Source organism: Amblyomma mixtum, chromosome 3 (genome assembly GCF_055824585.1).
Source record: "Amblyomma mixtum isolate Tamu chromosome 3, ASM5582458v1, whole genome shotgun sequence".
Taxonomy (NCBI): Eukaryota; Metazoa; Arthropoda; class Arachnida; order Ixodida; family Ixodidae; genus Amblyomma; species Amblyomma mixtum.
Genome location: NC_143014.1, coordinates 186,288,361 through 186,303,239, shown reverse-complemented (window position 1 = coordinate 186,303,239; position 14,879 = coordinate 186,288,361). Strand labels below are relative to the sequence as shown.

The following is a 14,879-nucleotide window of genomic DNA, read 5'->3' as shown; positions in this document are numbered from 1 at the left end:
CGCTAGATTCTTCACAAGCACGTTCCAAATGCGCTACTGTTTCGGGTTAACTAGGAAACAACGTTGCAGTCTATGTGGCGGAAACGAAGTAACTTGGGATAATGTTTCTGACTAAATAATTAATCGGTGAAAAGGCATCTCCGAAAGGTGAAGGCGCTCAAACTCTTCTCGCGCACCGCGAATACGCGTCGAATTACCGGAATTTGTCATATTCAGCGGAAATATGTTTTTCGTCTCCACCGACAGTCTTCCTCTCACTAAAGAAAAAAAAAAGCGAACAAAAATTACCCGTAAGACGTCGCTGGCCAGTAAGCTCCTTCGACGTCTCCTTCTCTCGCTTCCTTTCCCTTGTATAAACTGAATCCTTCCTGATCGCAAGCTCTCTTAGAGATTTTCGGCGGATAAGTGTGAGACGAGGCTGTAAGCTCGGAGTACCCGCAGCACAGGATTCAAGTTGATCCCGCCGTTGTGAGCGGCTGTGTCGTTTTTCTGCTCCTTCCACGTTGAACTCGCCCTGAACAACACTGCATCTCGCGGTTCCTGTAGACCCAAGGCAAGATCGCAAACAAGCGCCGTATAGGTAATCCGCTCACTCTTTTTCGTACCAAAACCTTCGAGCTCACTTTTCATTTCCGAACTAAGCTCGTACACAAATACACTTACCTCAATGCCGCCGAATTCTCGGGATGCGGCATAAAAAGGTTTGTTCGTGGCCCCTCTTCACGTGCTTCCTTGTCTCTGTAGTTGGTCGACGATGCCATAGGCTGCTTGAAACTTTGCAGCCTGTCATGAGGCGGAGACCAGAACGTAGCTATGGGCAGCAGACAGCGGCTAATATTGTCGAAGATGCAATAAAAAAAAAGAACTTTAGAAAGCAGGACTGCTGTATTGTTCCCGAACAAAATTTCGCTTCACATCTCGACAAATTTGAGTGATAACAAGAACGAAAACAAATGAGCGTTTCGCTGTGCTATCTGTTTGTTTGCAGTGCATTCGAAACATATTAATGGAACGAACTGCATCTTCCTTTCTCGAATTAACATCCTTGTTCGGAGTTCGAGGCTGATGACATTCCTTACCCGTGACCCCCTTTGTCTCACTCGCATTGCTGGCACTTAGGCAAGACTACTGTATGCGTCATTTTTTGGTGAGGGGCGACAGGCGACAGCGGTTAGAAGTAGGCTAGTTGGTAAGACATTTGAATTGAATCTTGAATATTTCACAGAACACGCTGCTTCGCTACTTGTACCTGTGGCTAGTTGTTCCTGTATCCACATCCTCTATCTCTAGTGTCGCATGAGATCTCCAATATTCGAACGGCAAGTGAATTTCCAAGACTCTGTTGGCAGCGTAAACAGCGTGGAATAGCGAATTCAGTAGCTGTGCAACGCAAATATGCAGCTCGCCAGGCGTCGTCTTCAAATCGGTTTGTCGAGCGCTCCTTAAACAATGGGATGAATCGCAGCTAGCCTCAGATATTTCTCCTGGTTGAAACCAATTTTGCCATAGCACCCAGAGAGAAATATAGACTCAAAGGTTCGAATGGCTGGCTCCGTTGTTGCTTTTAACGTCACCCACACTTTTGTGCCTTTAAACTGGAGGGCAGGAAAAGTTTAAGCCACTGCTGACACGCAGCTGGCAAGCTCACGTCATCATGTTACTTGTAATAAATACTGTAGCAGTTCTGGCGGTGTTAAAGCAAACACATAACAAAGTAGGTTCGATAAAACCGAATACTGGCGCCTGCCAGCGACAGATGCGCCACTTGAAGCTGAGTGTGAAGTTCCAAAGCCACACGAGCGCATTTTATTTCAGTGGGTATTGGGTTATTAGTGCGAAAGCGCTATAGCTATGGGTAAACCCCGAGCAAGATCTTGCGGTGTTTGTGGGTTTGTGCCAAGTGAATTAAATAAATAAAAAAATCAAATAAATATCCGCTACTGGGATTCGAAGCCGCGTCGGCACGAACAGATCAGCTTCTCTGGTCGCTGCACAAGAGCACTAGGCTATCACCGCTTTTTTTTTTCAATATGGTATTTGTTACAACGATTCCATGTTTTATGTACATCACCTATCTACAAACGTTAAGAAGACAGGGACGCATCAACACACATAAGCAACGAAGTACGAGAAAAGAATCTATTTGGAGCACATAGCTAATACATCATAACATGACCCATTTAATCAAAAAAGAGCTAGAAAAAAGGCAATGAAAAACACAGCACTAAGAGTGAGTACCGTTCCAATTGATACTCGGTCTGGGCATACAATTCTTTTAGGTGTATAATCATTCTACAAAAATGGTCATTAGCATTAACAGCATATTCACAATGTCTGTTCATCATGACTGTTTTCCACAGACTGTGTAATCCAGTTAAAAATAACATATCTAGTCGTTCATCAACAAATGATAGTTCAGTGAGAAATCGTACAGAATGCGGCATCAAATTAACTCTTTTTTATTCAGTGTCCGTTGCATGATGTCCCAGAATAGTATTGCATCTTAACAATTGACGAAACACTGCTCAATCGTTTCAGAAGCATCACAAAGGCGACAGTTCACCGTAGATACGAAAATGCTCATTTTCTCTAGCCATGTTTTAACTGGCAATGTCTCAGTATGTAACTTAAAGAAACATGTTTTTGTACATGGCGAGAGGGGCACTTTACGTACTCTTCTGAGTACGCAATGTCCAGGTAAACCAAAATACACAAAGCGATACATTGGCGGAGGAAAGAGCATACAGATTAAGTCTTTGTACAACCGTTTCCTCGACACTGAACAGTCTCAGGGAAAAAACGAACAAGTAGGAAACGAACAGACAAAGACACCTCATGCATGAATCCCCACAAAAATGGACGATCAGAAACATTAGAAGACTCAGTGATTCTCGGTAAAGCATGAACTAAATTTACTTGCAGGAATGCACGCAATATTGGGCGTGTAGTGTCCCGGAAAAACATGAAACGTGAAACCATCTGTCGGGCATACAGGTGGACTAAACAAAGGCCGCCAGCGCTTACAGGCCGGAAAAGGTTAACACGCCTCATTGATTCAAAAGACAAATCCCTCACAAATGTTGCGAAATCTTTGTGCGAAGGCTGGATATAAAGTCTTGTGCAATGAATAATATATTATTTAATAATAATAATAATATATTAATAATAATAATAATATATTATATTATAATTATGTAGTAGGCTATCGCCGCAGCCGAACACGCCTTGTGTTAAACTACAAACCACGCTAGCATTGCGCATTGCGTAGCGTCTTCTTCATCAACTAGTACTACTATCAAACTAACATTTGCGCTGTGAGCTATGTGGCGGTAGTGATAGAGACATGTGCGCTGCATTTGTTGAAGTGGACAATATTGCGGCAGAAACATGGCGCTAGAGCAATACGCGTTGTCGCTGCTGCATACACCTAGTACTGGAGCATAGGCCGCCGGCTTGCATTGGCATTGACGATGAAAAAGTTGAAGACGTGCATAACTGGCTCCCTGGGTGAGTGGAGACCTCAATCGTGCTTTCAGGCACGTGGCGGTGGTGTCCACCTGCCAAAAGTTGTGCTTTCGCAAAAAAAAAAAAGAAAGCTTAGTAATGCTAAACCCCTAGACATATTTTTATTTTTATCTTGAGCTCCCGCTGTCATATCTTGGCGCCTTCTGTACAAGTCTTCTCCTGACACGACAAGTCACCTTTGTATTTTGCGCCATATAAAACGCCTACCATCCATATTCCCGCCATGTGCTTTCGAAAGGGAACGTTTCCACGGGCATGAGCTAGACAATGAAGTCATCCCGTCTCGATACGAACACCGACTAGCTAATACTCAGATCGAAATAGTCCCAAGAAAAGGTGGGGATTCTGAGAAGCGGATAGCCAAGCGCCTTACGAGCACACAAAGGACACCAAACGTCACATCAAGAATCATAAGAATGCTCAAGGCTATGTAAGAACTGTTCTTTCCAATAGCCAATGTGCACGCTCGGCCTTTTCCGCTGTGTGCCCGGCAGAAAGACGGTGCACAGCTGTCCGGCCATGCTTACCCTTGTTAGAGTCCGCGGCTTCGTGAAATGCCGTTTTCTTATTGTATGAAATCTAAAGCCAGTAAACAACAGCCAGCAAAAAAAAAGAAAAAAAAAGATGCAGGTTCAAAAGAACTTCAGCTGTTCCAAATCTTGCTACTGTGCGTACAAAAGCCCCCAATGCTGCTTTGACAAGCAAACATGCTTCTCCCCTTAACGACGTCACTTGCGTCTGTGAAGAACGTGCTTTGTAGCACGTCGAAGAGCACCTATTGTGACTGCGCTCAGCAGGGGACGCTGTGTGAAGGGTTACTGCACGGCTGCACTCTTCATCCGGTAACAAGACTACGAATGAAAGCTGTTGAGATTGTTTCTTAGCCCGTCTACCTTAGCATATGAGCACAGAGGAGCTTGCAGATCACAGACGAGGAGCAACATAACTGCACTGCCGGATGAAAGGAAGCTGAGGGCGTCTATTTTACACCCGTCAATGCTCGATACGTAGATATGCCCCGTCTTTATAAAGAACGAATACTAAGAATAGGTCCATTATCAAGCGGTACCCTCTTTTTTGGCAAGCGCTATGCGCGTAGTTCAAGTACAGTGCATCAATACAAGAAAACGAAAATGAGAGGGTAACGCTAGGAGACGAAGATAACAGTGTGGATTAAGGAAGCAATTAGAGTTAAATATATATTTAGCTGGAATCAAGAGGAGAGAATTGACTTTGCTGGGACGTGCGGAGGTGAAGACCACAGAAGGTCTGTTAGGGTGATATAGTGGATTCCAAAGAGTAAGGAAATGTAGTCGGATGTGGCAAAGAGTCATATTTGGGTGATGATGAGATTACAAAATTTGTTGGGATAAGGAGGCCGCTGCTGGCACCGGAAAGGGCTAACTAACGAACATTGGAAGAGGCCTCTGTCCTGCTTTGGACTCAGTGATCAGTGCGCATATGATTCTATGTGCCCCACAAAAGCCAGTACTGAAACATTCGGCGCTGTCGACAACCAATTATTTTATGATTCTGACGTCATAGCTTCCAAACTATAGTCCTACCTGCGGCGCAACGGAGAGGGCAGACCGTACTGGTGCCTTTTAAATAGTACATTCTGAATGCCGAAAATTTGGCTGAAGTGCCAATTCTGGTAACAGGATGTTATCCACCGCCGAAACAGTGAGGTAACCGATCAAGGAGGGCAGCATCTTTAGAGGGCCGTCGATGAATGCGTGAGCTCATGGTATTATTCACATCTCACTTCAACAAAATAACTTTAACCTATTTATATTTGTTCTTTATTTACATGTATGAAGACGTTCCGCTTACTCATGAACTTCATGCTACGCCTCCACAGGGCACCATACCTCGCTTTCTTAGAGTAAAATTTGTCGTCTGTCCAGCACATGCAGAACCAGTACGAAAATCTCAGTGCTATTGCTGGTATCTGGCAGTGGTTCGGCAGACTCGCGCTGTTCGCATAAGACTTTGTCTGCTGCGAGTTTCGTTGTCACTGACGACCATTTCACTACTTAGAGCCGAGCTGCGTAAACCTACATACCTGCGTGCTCTCTAGCAAGCGGTTTGTCTACCAGTAGAGACGTGATAATTTTCCCACGTTCGTTGTTACTTACCGACCCTTTCCTTAAGCAACTCTACTGGAGTCTACGTTCTTACCCACCATGGTGGCTCAGTGGTTAGGGCGCTCGGCTACTGAGCCGCTGTTCTCGGCTTCGAACCCGACCGCGGCGGCCGCGTTTCAGTGGAGGCGAAACGCGAAGGCACCCGTATGCTGTGCGACGTTAGTGCACGTTAAAGATGCCCAGGTGGGCGAAATTATTCTGGAGACCACTACTACGGCACCTCTTTCTCTCTTCCTTCTTTCACTCCCACCTTTCTCGATTTCCTTGCGGCGCGGTTCGGGTGTCCACCGAGGTATGACACAATCATCGCGCCATTTCCTTTCTTCAAAAACCAATTTTCAATTCTCTACGTTGCTCGCGAAGATCTGGTGCGAACATACGCATTAGGGACACCCGCGCGATACCGGCGACACCGTATTTCGTGCTTCATATTTCCACCATTCATAATTTTCAATTCTTAAACCCAAATCATGCTTTCGCGACATCGTGGAGGATCACGTCCCAACTACTACGACTTTTCAGCGTACATGGCCCCGTCTCAAGTTTCTGAACTGCTGGTACACCTATCGAGAAAACGATCCTCGGGGCATCCAGCATGTCCTGTAAAGCTCACAGATCGAGTCCCCTGCCTCCAGCTTCCTGCGCATCTAGCAGCGGCCTCACCCTGCCCCTGTCTGCCGCTCCACCGCGTAGCCGCTTATATCTATACGAACGGCGTGCACGTACACCAGTCGCACAGAATCCCACGCCACTTGCCGCCAGACGGGGCCTTTCAAAGCGAGCAGCTCGAGGCACGTATCACTCTTGCGCAGGGTCGACTGAGTTTGCATGCACCGCTGAGCAGTTCAGCAGCCAGCTCGTTCTGCTACGCGCCCACGAAAGTACGCTTTGTCTACTTTGATTGAAGCCCTCCCGCTGCGTGCTGCCGATCGTAAACGGCTTGCATGAGCGTTACTGTCTGGCCCGCTTTTGTCAATGCCCCTGCTAAGATCCAACCCGTCGTCAACCTCCGTCGCATAAAAAAAAATAAAGAGGCTTAAAGGTTTCCCAGGAACATTTCTTTTCTCAACTTCGGCAAAAGGCTCAGGCGTGCTTTGAATAGCCGTCGTCGTATCCGCCTACTCTCAAAAGAACCGCCGCTGATAAAAGTTGGCCAGGTCAGTCGTTTCCTCCAGCCGAGATGCGGGTGTCGACACGAAGTCATTCGTGGTCTTTGTGCAAGGTCAATAGAAAAAATGATTTCTCCGAAACAGTTTTTTTTTTATATTCTGCGAAGGAGCAGGCGCGGCTGAATGCTGCCAGCCAGACTGGTGCACCACCTCGTACGCTATACTACCAGGACTACATAGTTTTCGTACGCGCGTTAGCTCCCTCCCAGCCTTAAACTGAGACTATACGATCAATACTTACCCGCTTTAGAATATCATTACGCAAAATTGAATTATTTATGTATTCTCGTAGCCCGTGCGGCCGTATAAGCAGACTTATCTTGCTGCAGTCGATTAGGTAAGGGCACGTGATTAAAATAAAGATTTTCGAGCCCGTAACCACAGCTGTAGATTCCCAGTTAGTGCTTCTACTAGGTCACCTTTAGCGGAACGAAAATGTTCACCCTCTTCTCAGAGCAACGGCCAGCGACGGATCGAAAATGGCAGCCGTGGATCGCGTTAACTCCTTGAAGATAAAAACAGCTGGCAGCAGTGTCTCTGAAACAAAGAAGAAAATATTAACATTTTGCGTTACATTGTTTTTGTGTGTTTCTAGATCGCTCATCCCATATTTTTGTGTAGTCACGCTGAAGTGTCAGCTGCAAATATGCGCTTCCGCTCAAGTCCAGAGACTGTTCACGATGCAATTTTCTGACGATGAACTTTTTCACATTTTCCCCGTATATGGGAGCCAATTTCACAGCGTTGTTAATTCCATGGGAACTTTTCCTTCATGTGCTGAACACCGGGGTAGTTTAAGAATATTTTTAAACATAGAATTGCAAACATTGCAGCATCTTAGTTTCAAAACATCGTGGGACTTTCGCAAAGCCTGGCACCACCGAACGTAGTGCTGCTAAGGCCTACATAAATATGATTCATCTTTTTGAACTCACTTGAACTCAAAAAAAAATCGCAAAAATATGCAAATATCGACTATATTTCATGGCACCACAGAGAGCGTGCAGCAGCCGTTAAAGTGCCCGTTTATCCCCCGGTTTTCCTCTCCGATCATGGAGGATACTTGGCAAAGGAAAGCAGATTACAGAAACAGGCTGGCAGAAAGAAATGAGGGAGGGACGGGGTGAGGGAAATGTCATAAGTTTCCATATCGCCATTTCTTTTCCAAGCATAATAATCTGGATAACCTACTCTCTGGGTAGCTCGCCGCGTTTGCAAAAAAGTGTGAAGTCGGGAAAAGGACCCATGATTATATCTTCCTTCGCGAAACTTTTCGATGCGCCAAATAATCCGCGCTGCTGGCCATAGATTTCCAAAGAAGGCACCCGCGGGGACAATTCATGAGGGCTCCACTAAGGTACGAGCCGGCAGTGAAAGAAAGAAGCAAAAAATCACTCATGAAAGAGCGGCACAGCGCCGGAGTAACGCGAGCGTAGGAAGAAGACGTTTGCTCTTCGGCGGTGACGTGGTGCTAAGTTTTTTTTTTTTTTTGTTCGCGCTGAATATTCAATCAGAAACCGGGACCAGGCGGGCTGGGCCGGCGGGAGTGATATCGCCCGATGACCGGGGCACAAAGCACCGAGCGCAGGCGGCGATAAGGCGGCCGCTGCCGTCGCATGGGCAGACGTGATGGACGGCCGGCGCCCACGGTGCCCATTCTCATGGGTGCCAAAGCTGCGCCTTTTAAAATCTCCCGAGTCGGCTCTGACGCCCCGCCACTCGTTTAACAAGCGAAAGCTTCCGCCCGACGGTTCAAGTGGTTGCTCCCTGCGCGCCCCGTCTAGAGCACGGAACGGACTTGACCAAAACAGAGAGCATCCGGACAGGACTGACTTATCCTGTCATCCGGATGAGATCGTACTTTCCCGTTCTGTTTTCGAGTCGGCGCAGCGTTTCCGGGGGTAAAATGGGGCGATTAGAGCACACCCCCGCCCACCCACTCACTGATAAGTGCATTGAAGACTGAATGCGGAAAAGAGGAATGCAGCGTAAGTACCCCGCGCTGTTTCGCAATGCGTGTTCGTTAATTAAGGACAGCTGCTACGTTAGCGTCGCCAGCCCTGCATACACAGCGGGAGGAACTGTTCCTGATGAGAGGCGTCTTGTTACCTCGTGCGCTCGCACAGACGAAGGACTGATGGAGCGCCTCCTAGCCTCGTTCACCGACTCTAAATCGTAACGCGGCGGCTCGCATTTCAGGCATAAATTTTTTTCAAGTTCCGCCCTCCCGTGAAGTCTATGTCGAAGCGTAAGCCGAACCTTGCTCCGACATTGGCAACAAAGCCTTCGTGAAAAGCCGCTCGCGGCCTCGAGTTTTCATCGGTGCAACATCTTTATACTATGCCACGCTAATAACTCAACGCACTACTCATGCCGGCGCAGTATATCCTGGAACTCGCAGTCAATGTTTTCAGCGCAGTTCGCTCCGAATTCATTAAATTTTGATGGACTACTTTGCTTGCCAAGTCTACACCTAGCATTTGAGGCACTCCGCAGTGGAAGGCGCCTGCTTTGTCTCGAGCGCGTGGTCTCTTTTTCTTAATCTGCACCGATGTCTTAGTACACGACCGTTTTCGCATTTCGCCTCCATCAAAAAAGCGGCTGCCGTTGCCGAGAATAAAACCCGAGTTCTCTCAGAAATGAACCATTGTGCCGCAGCGGCAGCGGGTACGGCGTTCTGCTAAATGCGACGAATTCTGCAGACGCCGAAGAGAGACAAAGCGTTCTATGCTTTTGACTTCCTCTCGTTACCATGGCAGACCAGCAGTTTTTGACGTGAGCAGAATGCGATAAGCCTCGCCGGCTGTAAGCAAGGTAGTCAGGAACCGGAGTGGCGCAAATTAATCTCGAGTCGAGGCGGACATTTACAGGAGCTTTGCGAGAGTCCAATAAACTAAGAAATACTTGCGACTTGTGTGCCCACATAACTATGTCGCTTAGAGAGTTCAAGTTGCGAGCAGGCTTCCACATTTCTGAGGCGCATGCGTCGGCTACGTACAGAAAGCCGGTGATAAAGGGGCCGCGTTTGAGAGCCACCAAGACTGTTCATTTCGCATACTTGCTACTGTCTTATTTTCTTGAAAGTGCCACGCTCTCTTTAAAACTGCACTCCGTGCAAAAAGTTGTAGGCGGGAAGCGCTGGGCAGCTGAGGCAGGAGAATCTCGACACAAGTAATTACTAGCTCCCGAAATAAACACGGCAGCGACTTCGTGGATGGTTGACAACATTGCATGAAAGGGCAGAAGCCCCATGTGGGCGCGTTTTGCAAATGAACTAGACTTGCAGGCAGCTAGAAAAAAAAACATATTTAGAAATCTCACGTGAAGCGGGACGGTGGCAAATTATATCAGCACAAGATGAACAAAAAAAATGAACTCCGCAATGTGACGCGTTGTTCAATCAGGAAAGCGTAGCGCCCACACTGCCACAGCGTTGAATTATGAGAACGTTGCATTCACTTGCATTGCCTGCAATAATTCAAAAACCTGAGAATCATTCGTAGCTGCCACGCTTGCTTTTTTGTGTGTGTGTTTGTAGTTTCCGATGAAACACCACGCAGCATGCCGAGCACCGAAGTATTCTCGACCTTTTGGCATTCGAGCCTTGAATTAATAAGTTCAATTTCGTGGCCATGGCTGCCGTCAAAGAAGAAAACCAGTAGAAAAATATTCAGCCGCCTGATCTGCCATGCACTGCGCAGCGACAGTAAAGCAGAAAAGAGCTCCACCGGTGACGCAACGCCCGAGGCGACCGTGAGCGTCCGCCCACACGACCGGAAAGAAACGGAGCGAAGCGGGCGGAATCTTGGAGAGGCTTTGGATAGACGTGACCGCTTTGCCGGGAGCGCGCGGGCGCACACAACGTGTTCTCGGCACTCGCTGCTGCACTGAGGCCAGCAGCGCGTTTCGACTGTGTTTATTCGCCCGCCAGGTACTGCGCGGGTTGGCTGCCCACGTGCAGCGTAGCGTGGCAGGGGCGACTGGGGACGCAAGTCACGTCACGCGAATTCTCCGGCGGCGGCCGGGAGAGCGGCACGGAACCGCGGCGCGGGCCTCCGGGAGAGACCGCGCGTCGTCTCCTCTTTGCAGCTTCAGGCGCACCTGTGCGCGCCAAAGCGCTCCCCAGGGCAGAACCTGGCGGCCCCTCTCCGCGGAAGGCTTGGCGACACGCTGCGCGGTAAGACGAGAAAAGAGCGCCTTTCACTTCCCCCACCCTCTCCGCGGGCCAAGACGCGGCGCCGACGGAAAGGAGTACTCGCGCGATCCGACCATTTATCAGGGCCTACATGATTGATTCCCGCAGCGAGACCCGGGTGCCCCGGAGCTCTCCTGAAGCCTCGGTAGCGCGCGTATCTGAGCGCCCGCACCGCAGAGTAAGAAGGCCGCGGCTGAAGATAGCGGAGAGCATTTTCGTGTACGGATGCGCGAGGGAACTCCGCACGCAAGAGTGGCGGAGGAGGAGGAGGTTGGACGCGTGCTATGGCCGCTGTCTCCGCAGAGGTGTCGCCGCCGAGTGGCTCTAAGAGAGCAACAAGCCAGGAGCGCGAGCGCCGGTGTACGCGCGACCAACTCTACGCGATGCAAGTACGTTATTCCTATTACGGGCGCCCATGCGTGCGTTGTCGCGCTTCCGAAAGTTATTTTTCTGTGAGCCGTCGGCTGCAGGAGACATCTCTTTCTGTGTCCCTGTCTTCTTGAGCCCTTTCACGATCTAAACATGGCTAACTGACGAGCCCAAACGCTGCCGCTTTTGTTATCGACGCACAGGCAAATCAATATGGAAACCGTAGATTACGACAAACATCACAATGGTCAAATTAGTGAAATCGCACGTGCCTCCGACGTTTGCAATCGTATTGAAATGGTAACCATTTTTCTTCATGCGATATGACGTCATTGGGCAGAAAGGCCAGCCTTTAAGCTCGCCCCGTCTGCCCGCGGACGTCACCGGGGTAGGGGACGCGCGGTGAGATGTGTCGCCCTAATCGATTATGAGCTACTGTGAGCAGCGATCTTTTAAAATTATTTCTAAATTATAGGGCCTACGCAGAGCTGTTAAATATGACTCGAATATCATAAACAGCCCACCTCTACAGATCTGCTGCAACAGGATATGTCCATCAATATTATTTCACGGCCTGCTTAAGCAGAAACAATACGAGATCACAAAATAGCCTCTCGGGAGTAATGGAGCGCTCTTGTTGAAGTATTTTTGTTTATGCTACTTCTTACGAATTTATGACGCCAGTCTGAACTTTCGTTGGTATTATTGCTGTGATAGGATATTTTATACTCATTTATCATAATGTCCATTATTATCATAAATATCACCCAGCTACCTCCACAGAAAGAGAAGTACCATCTCACTGATCTCCAATTAGTCCTGTCCTGTGCCCGCTGCCGCCACTCTATCCCCGTAAACTTCTCAATGTTTCCTGCCCACTTTACTCTACCGCCCTCTGCTCCGTTACCTTCCTTTAAAATCCACTCCGCTGCTTTATCGGACCATCAGTTGTCGTCTCTACGCATTACACTTCGTGCTCATGTCCGCCTCCTCTTCTTGATTTCAGCCAGGATATCAGTAAATCACGTTTCTTTCCTAATCAATTCTGCGCTCTCTTCCTGCCTCTTAGCATTACCCCTATCATTTCACTATCCTTAGCTCGCTGCGCTGTCCGATATAAAGTTCAAGCCTGTATGTCAGCCTACATGTTTCCACGCCTCCATATTTTATGGAGGCATGGAAGCATCCGTTATATTACGGCTATGATATCTCTTCCTGTGCAGCCTCCGTATTTCTTATTAACATAGCCCGAGTGCGCTCCCGACGCTCGGTCAGCGCCTCGTCGGGGCGCGAAGTTGTTCAATCAGCCAGAGAGGCAGGCACGTGCATGATGGAGTTGCTAGGCGCTCCCTGGATAAGGACGCAGTGTGTCTTGTCCCCCTGCAATGGAGTGCCGTGGGCTCCTGCATCACACGTAGCCGGCTGCGGGAACTTGCTCGCAGGCAGGCATGTGGTACGCGGGGGAAGCTCCAGTGGAGGGCTCTGGATTAGTTTAGAAGACCTGAAGTACTTTACACGTGAGAGGACATCACGCAGCAAGAGCGTTCCTTTTCGCCTCAACAGACGAAATGCGACGCCGCGGCCGCAGTTCTGGTCCGCAGCCTCTTGCTCAGCAGTCGAACGCCAAAGCCGATTAGCTACCGGGGAGGCTCACATGTAGCGACAAAGCTTTCTCCTTCTTTCCTGTACGCCAAATCACAGCATGCAGCAAGGTGGCTAGAGCAATGCGATGAGGTTACAGATGGAAAGTGTCAAATGCTACCGCTACTGGACGCATCACTTGGTGCGCCTTTTCCCACTGATTCAGTCCATTCGGAATATAAGAAAACATTTCCCGTTTGAATATCTGCCGCTGGCGCGATAACGGTAAAATTTTCGAGACTGCAAGCAGAAACGTTAAAAGAGCGTAAACCAAATGGTATCAGCCGGAAAAAGAAGCAAGGTGAGTTGCCAGGAACCTTCGTCGAGAAAAGTTGCGCTCTCCTGATTAAGAGAGCAACAACCCGTTTTATGTGGAACTGCGGCGTTCTGCAACTACTTACACTAGCAACCCACCCGCTTGTTACTGCTTTAATGGGACTTTGGATATGACGTAGTATTTATACCGGTGTTAAACGGCAGAAACGCAAGGAACAGCCGGGGCATCGGGAAATGTTGCGACAGAAAAAAAAATAGGAACAGATTGAGGCTGAAACTTTCCAGATAATGCAATATCTAATTCGATATTGGAAGTCTGGTAGAGAGAGAACCAAGGGGAAGGCAGACGACGGAAGCAGTAGCCAGGCGTTCGTACTGACTAACACAAAACGATGAAACTCGCTTAACGGTGTTACCATGCCGGACAACTAATCTAACTGCTCGTAATTCAAAGTAGTATTACGAAGAGCATGCCTTTCTTGTGGACTGCGTGGCTACATGGATAATGGGAAATTTCGGGCACCAAATAGGGTAAACTCTTTCGCGATTGAGTCACCAAATTTGAAGGCGCTCTCGAAGCGATATAAATATTGGCGAAATAGCGCCATGAAAAATAACTACGAAGTCTGGCATTCAGGTATATAGTTTGTGTAGTTAAGAAAAGCTTTGGGTGCAGAAAGAGCCACAAAAGCCAGCGTCAACACATTTCTTCCTACATCTGTGCCCACCCCAAGTAAGACAGTGAATAAAGACAAGCCACTTGAGACCTTAAATGCACACCTTTGCTCGAGGCTACACTCGTCTTTGGAAGATAAATATTTCCTGTCTGAGGGCCCGGTACTCCGTCCGCTCCGGAAAAGGCCGATTAGGGCGTCCGGCAAAACACGTAGTGAATAAATTTCACTTTAGTTCGGCCCACGCCCCATACACCCGCAGGTTTATTCCATTTAGTCCCTACAGTAAGAGGGCTGTCGGTTAACTCTATAGAGCCGCCATCGGATGTTCTCTTTTACTTTTCAAATTCCCAATCAATCCCACCCTGTCATTGCGCGTACGCTTGTGAGTGGAGCAGAAAATAACCTTCCGTGTCCTCTTTCTTCTCTGTTCCAGTTCTCAAGGCAACCTCTTCGTGGAGATTAACTTCGGTCGTAGCCACCGGCAAGAGGTAAGGAACTCAAACACATTGGCTGCACTCTTTCTGCCAGCGTTTCCCTTGGGGGCTTTCTAATTTTCCCAGTCTGCGCAGTCGAAGCCAGATATCGTACGGGTTTCATTAACATCCTCCGATAAATAGCGCCAAAGGCAACGGAAAGTGATTTCACATCTACTCTAACATACTTTCGCGAAACTTTAAAAAGAAACTTGGTACAATCGCAATAAGGCGCAGACTTTCTTGGAAGTTTCGGCATTTTGACGTACACGTCAGAACCCGGCCATAAAAATGCACCGAAAATGAAAGGCATATTTTTATATGGCCATAAAGGCCATATAAAAAATATTCCACAAAAAAAAAATGAGAATGTAATGGAAAAATTGTAGCAGTTGGCAAGTGCGCCG

At 48.1% G+C, this 14,879-nt stretch overlaps 1 pseudogene; it reads right to left on the bottom strand.

Annotated features, from left to right (window-relative positions):
• Positions 1 to 2,195: 2,195 nt before the first annotated feature.
• On the bottom strand, positions 2,196 to 3,051 carry LOC149352998 (uncharacterized; annotated as a pseudogene).
• Between the last annotated feature and the right edge of the window lie 11,828 nt (positions 3,052 to 14,879).